Source organism: Ptychodera flava, chromosome 5 (genome assembly GCF_041260155.1).
Source record: "Ptychodera flava strain L36383 chromosome 5, AS_Pfla_20210202, whole genome shotgun sequence".
Classification (NCBI taxonomy): Eukaryota; Metazoa; Hemichordata; class Enteropneusta; family Ptychoderidae; genus Ptychodera; species Ptychodera flava.
In genome coordinates, this window is record NC_091932.1 from 8,566,094 (window position 1) to 8,581,013 (window position 14,920).

A 14,920-nucleotide genomic window follows, 5' to 3' on the forward strand; every position below is an offset into this window, starting at 1 on the left:
TAATGTGCTTTTGTGTACGGGCAATCCGTTTCAGCTTTCGAAGGTACGCTAGAGTCTGATTCCAGAAATCAGGCCAGTCGCCTCAGTGGCAAGTTGATGGCGCACCATCACAATCGGTTTCCTGAAAGTTGAATACAATTTTTGCCGAAGATCACCATTTATAAAACGGTTGTTTTGTGAATTTGAATTACAAATGTACTTAAGCAAAAAAGATGCTTCAATATTTGCGAAACAATAGTGGCTATTGTTAATGAAATAAGCCAGTAAAGAGTTTATCCCTGTATCCGCACAATCAGCTCATAAAATATGATGGAAATAAAAAAGTTTAAGCTTTATTTGATTGAACTCATCAGAGTAGGGTAAATTCTAATGATAAACTTTACTGTTAGAGGATATCATGTATCACAGTATGAATAATTTAATTCTAAGCAAATCTCGTTCATTGTATTTACACATGAATATCCAAACGATGAACATTAAGATATAAGATATTTTAAGGAATCGTAAATTAGGGTTTCAGAGGCTTTAAAAAGGAAACAGTGCAATGGCATTTGTTCGTATCGATTATTGATAAATATCGGTCCTACGGAGAGCTAGCATTATAGATCTAGATTATTGTGCTTAAAAGCAAAGCTTGGTAACCCAACATCTCATCATTTCGGCAATAAATTAATATTTTGTGTATCTGTGAGTTTTGTCAAATCTTTACAAGAATTGGACGCGTTTTCTTCTGATGTTGGTTGTTTTGTCAACATGGATTTGATTATGTACTACATAAATTATCCTTTTCTTCACCTTTGCATCTTGGTGAACAGTATTTTCTTTTGAAGTCGAGGAAGAGTCTGTCGTTTCCATGGAATCAAGAGTCGGGCTAGGTGACGCAGTACCACCACGATCAGTCGTCGACGATGAAGAAGGAGTCGGGCAAGGTTGAACTTCAACCTGGGCCGGTAGAACCTGCACACCATCGCCATTCCTCTGAAAATGATAAAATGTGTGTATGACAATACTAGGTATAGCTGTACAAAAATTTTGCAATACACGCTGGGATCATGAAACAGATCAGATTACCATTTCAGGTATTTGTCTTTCGCAGCCTTGAACTGAAGCGATAAAGTCGTCATTTTACGAATTCAATTATGATAGGTGTACACAATTAAACGTTTTGGCAGAAACCACACGGCCAAAAAAAGTCTAGTATTATTGTACGCTTGCGTCTGTAACCTATGTTACCTATGAGTTTTAACGTACCGTAAGTTTTGTTATTAGACCGAACGCGAAAGAAATGAAACTGTAACAGTAACAGTACATGTACATCCACCATTGCAATAGCAATGTATCAAGCGCTTCAACAACCAAGAAATGAAGTAAAAACTGTTTCAACACAGCGTAAAATAAAGAAATGGATGAGATGCAGGCAAAACGCAAAACAGTAAATGGTCATTGTTTTATGTTGGTGTTAACAAACTAAAGCATTACAGTATGTTGTATGAATTGTACGACAATAATGAAACAGAAACATCATTTAAAGTGTTTCGTTGAAGAAGTGTTGAAAACGTAAAAGTGCAAAACCCACAAATGATGATATAACACTAGTGATGTTTCCACCGTTCAAAAATGACAGTAAAACATTCAGACTATTTCCTTAATCATCTGAATCTCGACTACTTCTAATCTCAGTTCATTAACACAATAAATTTATTTATTTAAAATGACCACATCTCTTTCCTTCCTTCCAAAGCCAGGAACGCCAACATGAAATGTTCGAAACAAGTAATTCACCTTTAACTTCGTTCACCTTACCTGAGATTCATCGACGCCGGCTTGTGAAGGGTTATTCTCTCCTGACTCATGGTGTTGTTCGCTCTCTTCCCGAACTCTCTGTCTAACACTTAAGTAAGAAAGTTAAAATTTGTAATCACTTCTGAATCAATTGATAGCTTAAATCAAATTTTATAAATTTCTCGGGCACTTAAAAGTTTTGAGACGTTCACGTTCATGCAGTCGTCATGTTTTTTGTGATGATACTCACCGACTCTTATTTTCACTTGGAGGCTCTCGAAATGAATGCCGCTTTCTCCTCTTCACGCGTATTCTTCCCCACGTCAAATGGTACAGTATTATTGTCAGAGACAATAACCCTAACATTTTGAACGTGAGATAAAGTACTACATTTGAGGCTTTGAGAAAAACATGGTATGCATACCGTGAGATCTATCCATCACTAAGCATAGAATACTGTGTTCGCAGTAACAATCGATCGTGGCCTCGTACCCTGCAAATTTTCCCTCGCTGAAAAGTTCTATTTTTTCCCTATACATATACGAACGAACGAACGCGCCAAGTGTAGCGTCCACTTTTGTCACCATTGCGAACGAGGTTAAAAAGAATATTTTAGAGAAGATCAGAGATGGCGCGCATCTCGGGGAAAGTTTGTCCGTTCCAACAACCAAACACAGTATACACAAGGTCACTGCTCAACCTCAGCTATGTCAATTTGTGCTGCGAAGATTTATTAAAAATTCCTCCCCTCGACACTTACGAGAAGCAAGTTTTCAAAATACTGTTAATTACAAAATAGAGCGGAGATATAACATCGCACACAATTTATTACATGCTGATATACTGATTACTTTACCTTACATAATAATTTGACATAAAATGAAATCTAATAATCCAAATGATATAAGGTAAAAAAGCACTAGGTTCTATAGCCATGATTTTTACAATGTAGTAAAAGGCCATCTGGACTCAGATTAAATTGAGTCTGAGTACACAGTGTACGGAATGGGTAAGGGCACCCTGCTACTTCCGTCAAGAATAGTCCAAAACTGGCAAAATCAATAGTAATCCTGTGTAACTGCTAAATCGCTGTATAAAGTAAAAGTTAGAAGTGCTGCCACTCATCATCTATGTAACAGATGTGTTATGTTCTGAAACTTGAAGTCTCCTTATCGATCACAGAACTTCTTTTGCAATCGTACAAGACATAGTCTACTTGTCTGAGAACTTCACCTCACTTGTTTTATTGACAATGAAGCTTTAAATTTTGTGTCAAAGGGCTTCACGTTTTGGCCCTCATCGAATATGTAATAGTTTTAAGGGTTCACTGGGCTGCCTTTACTTTGCATTAACATTTTCGTCACCGCCAAAACTAACAACTAAATTAAAATCCGATAGGGTAATGGAAAAATAGAAACTTTGGTAGAAAAATAGTTTGAGTGTAAATCGCGATCCGGAGAAACAGAGTCTAATGCTGGATGCGACAAATTGTATTCTGGACTATACGGTCACTAAAGCGCCGTCAAAGTACTTTGTATACCGTCAGCGCAACTGAGGAACGCTTTTTCAGTGAGATATGAGAAATACAATGTCGTATATGATTTCATTGCTCATCAATCGATCCTTCTATAGCGTTTACGTTATTCACATGATTTTTTTCACGTTTCTTCCTCATGTGAAATGATTGTGAAATTTCCGTTATTTCCTAAAAGGACCACGCAAAGAACTATTTTGTGAGCTTGGCTTTTAATGTGGAATTGCACGGAATTTCTCTAAACATTCTGAAAGTCTTCTCTTCTCATCACAAACTAGGATGAGCAATCAGTAACAGTCGATTCCTCTTCACTGCTGATGATAATGACATTGAATTTGAAAAATCACCTTGGTATTGTCAAATGTTTTATTGCAGGCACCAAACAGTCAGTACTCAGTTAAACACAGGGTAAGATGCTTGATATACGATCAGTGTAATGAAACACCACATTAGTGGTAAACGTAACGTATATACAACGTAACGTACATGGCAATACGTTGATATTTATGATGCAGATTAAACAAGAGTATACGTAAAGCATGTTGTTGGAGACAATTTAAACCTCACATGTGCGTTTTATTTGCATACTAAGGTGTAGCTGACAAATGTACAGAATCAGTAGTATATTGTTGTATATCAAGCATTTTACCTGGTGGAAGTTTTTCAAAGTTTGAATATTGGTTTTGCCAACAAGCTAAAGTCATTTGTGAAGTCTTAGATTAGATGTGACCCCCCTCTCTCTCTCTCTCTCTCTCTCTCTCTCTTGCAAAGAACATCTAAACATATGTTGAAATGAGATTAGCACTTGAGTTACATTGAAATAAAAGGAAAAACTCAATGTTACCGGATTAGTTTTGTGAATGGAGGGAGTTGAAACGCATATAATTTTCACATCGAGAAAACGTAAATGATATCATTTTCCACTGAATTTGACCTTACCTAATCTATATACAGTTCTCTAATGACCATAAACAATATTTTCGTCATGTCCAAAAAATGTCAAACTTTTGCAACGTTTCCATGGAAATGTTACCATGAAAATCTGAATGATCACACATTATATCATTTGCGCTCACAGTTTATATTGAAATTTCCGATTTTGACAACAAATACTTTGTCCAATCATACTTCCAAGCACTTAAATTTCACACATGGTAGCTGAAATGTTGCACTTTATATATATCTTGAATGAAAATTATTTGCGTAGCCACACACCTTTATTTAAATCTCCATCAAACTCGAATAATTTTACTCTAGGAGTCACCTGATCTTCACTTATACGTACTTGTATAACATCGTCTAAGAATTGAAATTGCGCTTTCTGTGAAAACATCGGGATTGTACAACTTGCCCTTTCATCGCCGGTTTTGTTTGTTTGTTTGTTTTTGTAGTTGCTGCTTTTAGTTTTTTTCACAAATAACCCCAGTAGAAACGTATATCAATGACATTCAACGAATTTCTAAACCCAATGCCAGCACAGCCAAGTTACAGTGGACGCGCGCGTTGCGTCGTAGTTCCATTGCGCTCGTGCTCTATGACGTGTGGCTGTGTATAGTGACGCGATCGCCTTCAACAGGTTCCAGCTTGACTTCCTGACTTTAATTTCCTCGCACTTACACGTTTCAGAGCGAAACAGCCATGAATTCATGAAAAACTTTGACAAGACGAGGTCAACCATCGCAAATAAAGGACTAGTAATGCTAAGCTCCGATGATTATTTTCATTTTTTCTGATTTTAAAGTAAATCATAATTTCTTGTTCTACTACCGAAAGCATGTTGATATACAGTATTCGGGTACAGTTTTCAACTCTGTCTGTACATGTATAATTGCGTTGTTATTGTTTCCAATTTAATTCTGACCGGGACTTGCATTCAAATGTGAACATTAACAATGCATTTTACACATATAGACGCATCGGTGAAAGCGAAGTAATGGCTGTTTCAATATTCTTTTAGGATTAGAGTAAGAACTTGTAATTGACATATAAAATGAAAATAATGGAAAAAATCATCAAAAGTTAGCATTACTGGCCCTTTAAATTCATCATTATTATCTTCAAAACTAAGTCAATAATATTTTGTCCGCAGATCAATCTCGTCAACGTCCTTTCCATTACGAAATCACAGAATGTAACACACAATTACTGAAATATGTTTTGTCCCACATAAAATATGAACACTTTCTACAGATCCATGCAAACAAAATGCTGTTGTTGTGATGGTAAACATTCAGAGAGCAGGTATTCTAGAAAATGTGATATACAAGAAGAGATACACGGGGTTTAATCTTTTTCGTTTGCAAACAGCAAGCACTGAAGCAGCGAAAAAATGGACGATGGATTTTGGTTGGGAGGCCGATTACCGAGCTTTAGTGGCGAGCCTGGCCAGTGCGATCCTAACGGTGAATTCACGTTCTTTTCACCCTTTGTGGTTATACCACTGTGACTGTGACGACTGCGCTGACTACAGAACTAACAAAATTTGGCTGATGCCGTGTAAAGATCGATCACTCAATCTCTCCATATAGGAATTCCAAGGGCACTTCAACACCTTTGAATTCCTGATTAGGTACTCAGACGGAACCCTATTCAAGGAAGAATTTTGCAAAATTGGCCAAAAATCAGATCTTGTTATTCATACAATTTATTTGAGGTAACAAGTTAGCTACATTCAATTTGTTGACCAACGGTTGCTCACCTTTTTGTACACTGTGTGTAATTATTTGGAAGTCACTGGAGGTTTAGCAATGGACTTTTCTCAAGTTACGGCTCCAATCGCTGATTGACGGTCACTCCTGTGATCAGACTTACTTAAGGTCAGCGATATTTAATAACCTTTTACTCATTCAGTGTCATTTAAATCTTAGTAGATAGTGAGCCTCCAAGTCACAGTGCGAAACAGATTTTACGGGCGCCAGCGAAGGTGACTGAAGGGCTATGACTCTCAACTCTGAACTGCTTACATGCATGGATGAAAAACGTCAACGGTTTACGGTGCAGGTTGAACAGTGATTACATGCAAGGTCTGGTCACTTGTCGATGAAATATCGGACACGCTTGTTGCCTGTAACTCTCACAAGAGCACCCGGACAGAAATGTTACGATATATGCATCGCAGTGGCAACTGAGCTCGGCGACTATTTTGAATCATCAAATCTACGACTGAAATATACGATTGTAAGGTACAGTACTTTTTTTAATATGCATCAGTCACTGCATTGAAACTGCAAATTTTGGAACTCGTCAAGTCTCGGCTCACCTTAGTCAAGTGCGAAAACGCCGAAATTGTCGATATCGGTGACTGTAAGGTTAAGGGCGCTGTTCAACACTGTATAATTTTCAGCGCGGCGATTGAGCTACTTAGCTCATAAGACTCTCGCAAGTTGCACCCGTTTAGCTTTCGCAGCATGTAATGTAATGTCAATCATTCAATCGCAACGCAAAGAACAAAGATTCGCAAGACTTTGCTTTGTTTTTCACGACCAAGACTCCAGTTTCTACTTCGCAATACCACTTCACACAATCTCTTTGTATTGAAAAAAGAGGCCCAAGACTTGCAACTTTCGCACAACTTGCGCCCAGCCGGAATGACTAATAGACAACACAAGATTTTGTGAAAGCGTAACTGTAGGTTATTACGAAAATATCGCAAAAGGATGCACTCGGACATGGGTACAGAGTACCGCCCTGTGCTTCGCGTCGGGTGGTGCACTGCGTAAATGTCCCCCTGCATTCTTTGCAGTATTTTCTTAAACGGGAAGTTATAGGACCTCAGTCATAAATTACTGTCGCAAATGTGACCCATTGTGTACAGTATACGGTGTTCTGTTGACAAAAATGTTTTAATTCGGACTGCAATTCGGTTGTAATTGGTAACATCAGACATAACACATACACGACGCATGTAAACAAGTTTAGCATAGGCACTTCGACATGAATTTTGAAGAACGGCGGGAAACTTTATTTCGAATCGCAAACGGGACAGAACAGAACACAGTTATTTAATGTGAGATAATTGAGAAGTACCTTTCCTAAGCTGTTTCAATGAATCAAATAATTCTTTATGTAAGTTAAAAATTAAATTTTGATCTCTTCGTCGAATTGTTAGGATGTTTAAAAACAGGAAATAAACATATTGACAGATATCTTTCTACTGAAATGTGGAATACAATTTCAAGTGAGACATTTATAGAATAAGCATAGAGAAATGACTAAGTAGTAAGAGCATCTTTTCACCGCTGTATTTCTGTAAAATTTGATTTGCATGTGTTATGGTTTACTGTTAACCTTGATGGAAACCATCAAAAAAATTTCAAGGTTCGATACTTTCAACTGCTATGAAGACATCGCGCCTGCTGACCCCTTTGGCGGTACATCGTCTGCAGTCTTCCTTCATGGCAGTACTCCTGATTCCAGTATATCATTGCCTAAATGTATGCTTTGAATTGATTGTCACCTTTATGATGATGATTCATGCACTATGTGCAGCGAGTGGAATTTCCAGCAATTCTCTCTTATTTGTATTGACATCATTGTGCAAAAACTTCTTCCGTTCTGTTTGCGTCTTCGCAACTTCACTCTGAAAGTGTCATTATACAAATATTATTTTAGTAAATATTTAACATCGCTAGAAGGCAACAGAGTCAGGGAAAATAGCAAATGAAAATTATGATTTGTGCATGCAAAAAACACTTCAGTGTTGTCATTTGGAAAACCCAGCAATCAGCAACTGGCGTATGTAGTCGAAAAAGTTTCTCTGCTGACATGCAGACTTCTTTTCTTATTTCTGTTAAATATCAAATCCTGTTCCGGCACAATACTGGTGAAATTTGGACCCCTGTTTTTCTGCCAATAGTTCAAATGATTATTCAATAATAAAAGAACATTCTCAAGCAGAAATTGATATTGTTCAAAATACTAAAATTTATAAAGATACGGCTGGAGTCATAACAATACGTTGTCCGACTAAGAAAAACCCACACATGCTCTGCATGGTTTTCAATCAAACCGAATCACGGTAGATTCGCACGAACAGTTCTGTATGACCCTGTGTGTAATCGCCCGTGGCCCTATTATCTCACTGTATGTCAAAACCATATTTGTACCTTGCGCCTTTTTATTAACGAAAGGTTTCCATGCTAAAGCTGCACGACTCACATTACTTCGATGTTTTGATAAAAAGATTAGGAACTTTGTCTTTAAAATTGCCTACACAAATTTCAGGAGCATTTGAGCAAACGGTGAAGTTATTGCTGTAAGCTTACTCACTAAACTTGTTCTGTATGTGACACACTAACAAATTATGACGTAACTATCAGGAATATGAATAAGAAAACATTTATAATAATAATAATAATAATAATAACAAGGCAGTATTGCTGAAGGCAATGAGTACTTGGGCCGTGATAGGGTAATTTTGAGGACAATATATACTACTATTCAAATATGGTCTTGAATTTCCTCCTGTCAATGAGGCATTTGATTAACTGGTTATTAAACGAAGCAATGGCATGACAACGGCAAAATATGTCTAGCAACTTTTGTGGAGTTTGAGGCAGGGGTTCTTTATCGGGAATTGCTTAAACTCCTTAAATATTCAAATTACAGCAAATTTCTTTTGTTCTCGATGGTAGATGTCTAATATTTAGATGGGCATATTTAGATTTCTACCCTATAGTTATCCCTATATACCAAAAATCGGACATCCAGCTCTATTGGCTTGCCCAGAATTAGATATGCGCATAATTAATGAGGTACAATATGTGGTGTCATAAGGTGTCCCATCATACCATTTATGAAGGGTGTAGCACTTGTGGTTACTGAGTTGTGGACAAATATATATATTTGAGGTCAAAGGTCATCGAGGTCACGTGACATTTTGTCAAAATAATTGTATTGCTAAGTTATTCCTATATACCAAAATCAGACCTCTAGCTCTATTGGCGCGCTCAAAATTATATATGCGCATAATTAATGAGGTACAATATGTGGTGTCATAAGGTGTCTTATCATACCAAATATGAAGGATGTAGCACTTGTGGTTACTGAGTTGTGGACAAATATATATATTTGAGGTCAAAGGTCATTGAGGTCACGTCACATTTTGTCATAATAATTGTATTGCTACGTTATTCCTATATACCAAAAATCAGACCTCTAGCTCTATTGGCTCGCTCAAAATAAGATATGCACATAATTAATGAGGTACAATATATGGTGTCATAAGGTGTCCTTTCATACCAAATATGAAGGGTGTAGCACTTGTGGTTACTGAGTTGTGGACAAATATGTATATTTGAGGTCAAAGGTCATTGAGGTCAAGTGAAGTTTTGTCAAACAAATTATATTGTTAACTTATCCCTATATACCAGAAATCAGACCTCTTGCTCTATTGGCTCGCTCATAATTAGATATGCACATAATTAATGGGGTACAATATGTGGCGTCATAAGGTGTCCCATCATACCAAATATGAAAGGTTTAGCACTTGTGGTTACTGAGTTATGGACAATAATGTATATTGAGTCAAAGTTAACCAAGGTCACATGATATTTTGTCAAAATGTCTGAGATATCTGCGTGAACCGATGGACTCACTGATGGACTCACGGACGGATATGAGCCAATCTATAAGCCCCCTGGACTTTATCCGTGGGGACAAAAAAACTGTCACTGCATCCTTTAGGCAATATGAATACGATGAGAAACTAAATTTTTATTTTTCTTGGCATCATACATGCGAGTCTATGGAGAACTGCCTTATACATGGGAGTCTATGGAGGTGTAAACTAAAAAGTCCTCTAACACGGCCAAATTTGATAGCATTGTGAAACAAATCGACGTGCATCTGTATGGGGTTGGGTACTAGGCGTGAACGGACGGACGGACGGACGGACATGACCAAACCTATAAGTCCCCTTGGACTTCGTCCGTGGTGATTAAAAACAACCCAACAGTTATTACAGCTACACCGGCGGTAGGTTCATATCCAGAGCCCCGTACGGTCTGCCGCCGTCGCTTGAAAACAATCTCATGCACCCGCCATATGGGCAGCTGGCCGGATGCATGACTTCCCGGAGAAGGCGAGCTGTCACGTTCAAGCTCAGGATTATTTGTCGATCAAATTTCAGTAAATTTACCTTACCTAGATGAAATTTTGTCTATAGGCTGAAATTTCGCCGAAGTTTGACAAAATTACATCGATTTTTTCAGGTTCATATGCGACATTTTTGAGTTTGAGTGCAGACAGAAATAAGTTTTGAGGCAACATGGCTGCGACCCCATGTTGACCCCTAGCCCTGCGTACGATGCTATGTGCTACAGCTAACACACAGCATCGTACGCAGGGCCAGCGAGAGAGTTGCCGACATCGACGGTTATTTACGAGAAGTGAATAAAGACTGTCATTTTTGGAAGCGATCGAGTAGCTGAGGTAGGCTGGGATACGACTTGGGCCCAAGAACGCTGAATTTCGGCAGTAATTTGGCTTTTTACGTCAAGTCCCAAAATGGATTTGAAGTCACCGACCCAACGTACGGGTCTTTGCAGGGCTGTGGTGAGCGGGGCGGTAGCTGTAGCGGAACACACAGCATCGTACGCAGGGCTAGTTGACCCCCAAGTGAAAATGTGTTCGCGATCAATCTTCCTATATTTTTTTTCAGAATTTTCAACAAAATCATTGCTTCTTACATCTTTTGTAAAATATAAAATACTAAAATAAAACTGCGATGTGCCATGTCTCCAGATTTCTAAAATATCGTTCGTTGACCGTTCGACGCAAACTTGTGACGCAGTTGAAATTCAATACTGACCGCCAAATAATCTAGTAATGAGACGATATCAGTCTAGACATCCTCCAAATTATCCAACCATTCGCATTGGAGTTCAGCTCGCTTAGAGTATCATAACATTTTTCGGCCTTCTTTTAGATCGACCCTAATATCACCCATTTAGGAAATAAATACACAAGCTACCTCGACAAAACTTCGTGCACCATCCAAGACCAAACGCACTACAAATCTGTCTTGACGTCATCATCTCCTTACATGGTAATCGGCATACAGTATTTTTTAGCAAAGGGGACACAGAATACGTCGGAGTATTCAGTTTCAAAACGTATTACATTGTGTGATGTTGTCAAAAAAAGTCATGTTACTGCAGTGGTATAAATTACAAAACACAAAAGTTCAAATCAGTTTATTTTGGACTGGCTTTACCCAACATTTCATATTGTTTCTTATGCCAGATTTGACCACGTGCTTACTGGCGACCCCTTTTCATGCAAATTTTGTGTCAAATGATGTGTTCCCCTGGAAAAACAAACGTACGATTTCTAAATGAAGGAGGCGAAATTTGCCCTCAAGACTCGAAACCACCCCTTTATGGGGCGTACCTAGCTATTTTTAACGAGCTTCTCGAATCTGCAGCTCTATTTCGAAATGATGGTCTGGTTTTCTCAGCTCAAGGATAAGTGTTCTCCATCGCTGTGGGCATTACTATTCTCAACCGGGGGTACAGTTTCCAGTCGTAATGTTTTTCATTGTGTCCGGGATATAAAACCTTTGCTTTTCAAACTTTCTCTTTGATTAACACTAATCCGCATCTTGTCAGTGATTAAACATGTTTCAAGTTTAAATGTTAAATTCTGGTCTCGAGCCCTCCTGTTCGACCAAACCGAAATTACCCCTCCCACTTTGGCTCGTCCAGTGGGTGTAGCAAGGGTCGTGCCATCGCCTAGTAAACGGAGGTGCATTAATTGTTGCATTTCGATGCACATTTTGATTATATTCAGAAGATTTTGTGGCAAAAACTCAGATAGAGAAGCATTATATTCACATCTCACTTATTCAAGACTGGCTGAGAGCAGCACTTCCATTCAGTTAACATCATTACGCCATTTATTATGCCAAGAAAGATGAAGCCAATACGTTTTGCCCTCCCTGGTCTCAGCCAGAAATGGTTATACCTTACAGTTTTTTCCCACGGAATGAAACAAATGTACTTGGGCTGAGGCCCAAGTACAATAATAATAATAATAATAATAATAATAATAATAATAATAATGGTTTATATGCCTCAAAATGGTGACCTTTAGGTCAAATTATGAGGTACAATTCTAAAATTTATAAAAATACAGAGTTATACTCTTGCAAAAAATAAACGCATCATCAACAACAACAAACAACAATTGATAAAACGCATTCAATTACGTAAAAATTAACACTATAAACAACTGGGCTGGAATCTTTATGCTTGGTTTTTGATCGAAAACTTCTAATGCTACAGTTTCTCGTTGGATATCTATGATTATGTTAGGTTGAACAAGGTGATTTAATTTGTGGTCTGGCTTTAGAATACTCTCACCAAATTTCTTACAAATATCTTGTCTTCTTTCTTCTAATGATTTTAGTTGAAGCATATTTTGTGCTTCCCTATATGAAGCAATGGGTAAATAATTTTGAAGGCCCTCTTCTGAAGTTTTTCTAACTGTTGTTTTTGTTTTTCCGTTAACCCTCCCTGCCAGACCACACAAGCATATTCTAATGTTGACCTTACAAGTGAGACATAAATACTTTTCAGATCTTGCACAGATGCACCGAATCTACTTAATACACGTAAGATATGCAACCTTTGTGAGGCCTTGCTAAGCAATTCGCTGACATGTCTATCCCACTTCAACTTATTATTTATAGTCAACCCTAGAATTTAAAATTGTCAACTTCACCCAGCTCAATATTAGAAATTGTTAGGGCTGAGGTTTGGTGAACTGTTTTGCGAAACAAATTATGATTTCTTTTCATTTTTTTTTATTTAATTTCATATTATTTTTGTCTGCCCATGCACTTACATCATCTAAAACTGATTGCATAGAAGAATGAATAGGTGTTCTTGAATGAAAACTCTCAGACAATGTAGTATCATCCATGAAAATATAGTGAGAGCATTGGATACTCTCTTGGATGTCATTAATCATTATTGTAAAAAGTAGGGGTCCTAATTTTGTACCCTGGGGAACACCCGCCCGAATACCTTGCCAGCTAGACAAACAGTCACCAACCTTAACCCGTTGGTTACGATTGTACAAGAAGTGTGCTACCCATTTAACTAAGTTGGTATTTATGCCAAGTTTCAGTAGTTTTGACATCAAGATATTATGATCTATTTTGTCAAATGCTTTACTAAAGTCTAAAAAGCACACTCTAACCAAATTTCCCTGCCCTTCTAATTGTTCTATCCAATTTTGCAACATATCTACAAGCGCAAAGATGATGATGATGATCTTTTTACCGATGCATATTGTTTTTCATCAATTTTACCTTTTATTTCGTATTTTATCCACTTCCAATGATGCATTCAAATACCTTTGCGATACTGTTGTTAGTGAAATTGGCCTAAAGTCATCAAGCGATGTTGGGTTACTGGTCTTTGGAAGGGGGATTATGATTGCTTCCTTCAGTTGTGATGGTACTAAATTGTCCTGCAACGATGCATTGAAAATGTAACCAAGGGTAGGGCTAACTCCTCAGCAAATTCAGACAGAATTCTATTTGATATGAGATCAGCCCCCCCCCGCCTTATTCATTGGTAGCAACTTCAACAATTTTACAACCCCCTCATAAGTTATAGTTGGAAGAGCATCATTTACCGAAGGCCCTGTACAAATTTGTCATATCAAGTGGGATATAATCCTTAGTAATATTTACAAAGTGTGAATTAATTGCATCAGCCAAATCAGTGCCATTTAATTTCTTTCCATTAACTTCAATTTCAGTGTACCACCCAGATTTAGTACGCCCACATATTCTGTTGATCTCTTTCCACCACTGTCTGCTGTCTCCTTTCTTACAGCTTTCTATCTTTCTTGAGTAATACTGTATCTTATTTTGACGTATTGCTTGCTTTACTTTGTTCCTCCAAAACCTGTAGAGAACTAGTTTATTAGTATTGTACGCTTTCTGGCGGTTTATAATCATACGTTTAATTTGTAAGGTAATGAAGGGTTTATCCGTTGCATGAATTTTTGTTGTTTTAAGAGGAAAGTACTGATTTATAGCAGAAGTAACAGATGAGAGAAATGGTGGTCACTTTATCCTGACTTGACACACTTTAGTAGACTGCGTGCCAGTCCTGACTAAATAGCCATCTCGCAAACTCACGTTTGCTAGAATCTTTAAATGGCCTGTAACTGACCTTTTTAGCAGGAAGTTTAAAATTCTCTCCAGAATTCATAATTATCATTGAATGATCAGAGGAACAAAGTGGCCCAATACTGGTTGGAGAATTGTAAAATGAATGCATATTAGTTAATATAAGATCTAATGTAGCATTACCCCTGGTAGGAATATCAACAGCTGGTTTCAATTGACAACTATTTAATATGGGTTGAATGTTCATTCGATTAAAATCGCCAAGTATGATGATACCTGACTCTGGTGACTTCGATCTTATCATGTCAATAATTTCCTGCACATGGCTCGTCACTGGTTTATCGTCATTACCAGGTGGGTGGTATATGCAACCAATCAGAAGCTGTGAAACACTCCGCGGTAACCAATAGGGACGCGCGACACACCAAATGGATTCTATGTTGCCAGTGTCAAAGTTT

At 37.8% G+C, this 14,920-nt stretch overlaps 1 long non-coding RNA gene across 2 annotated transcripts in view; it reads right to left on the reverse strand.

Moving 5' to 3' along the window:
• Nucleotides 1-7,400: 7,400 nt before the first annotated feature.
• LOC139132926 (uncharacterized) overlaps nucleotides 7,401-14,920 on the reverse strand; it is a 138,685-nt gene continuing 131,165 nt past the window's right edge. Inside the window, exon 4 of one of the 2 annotated variants that reach the window (XR_011552489.1) lies at nucleotides 7,401-7,648. This is a non-coding gene — a long non-coding RNA (uncharacterized lncRNA). The remainder of the gene's footprint in view (nucleotides 7,649-14,920) is intronic. The other variant, XR_011552487.1, reaches the window with a different exon arrangement.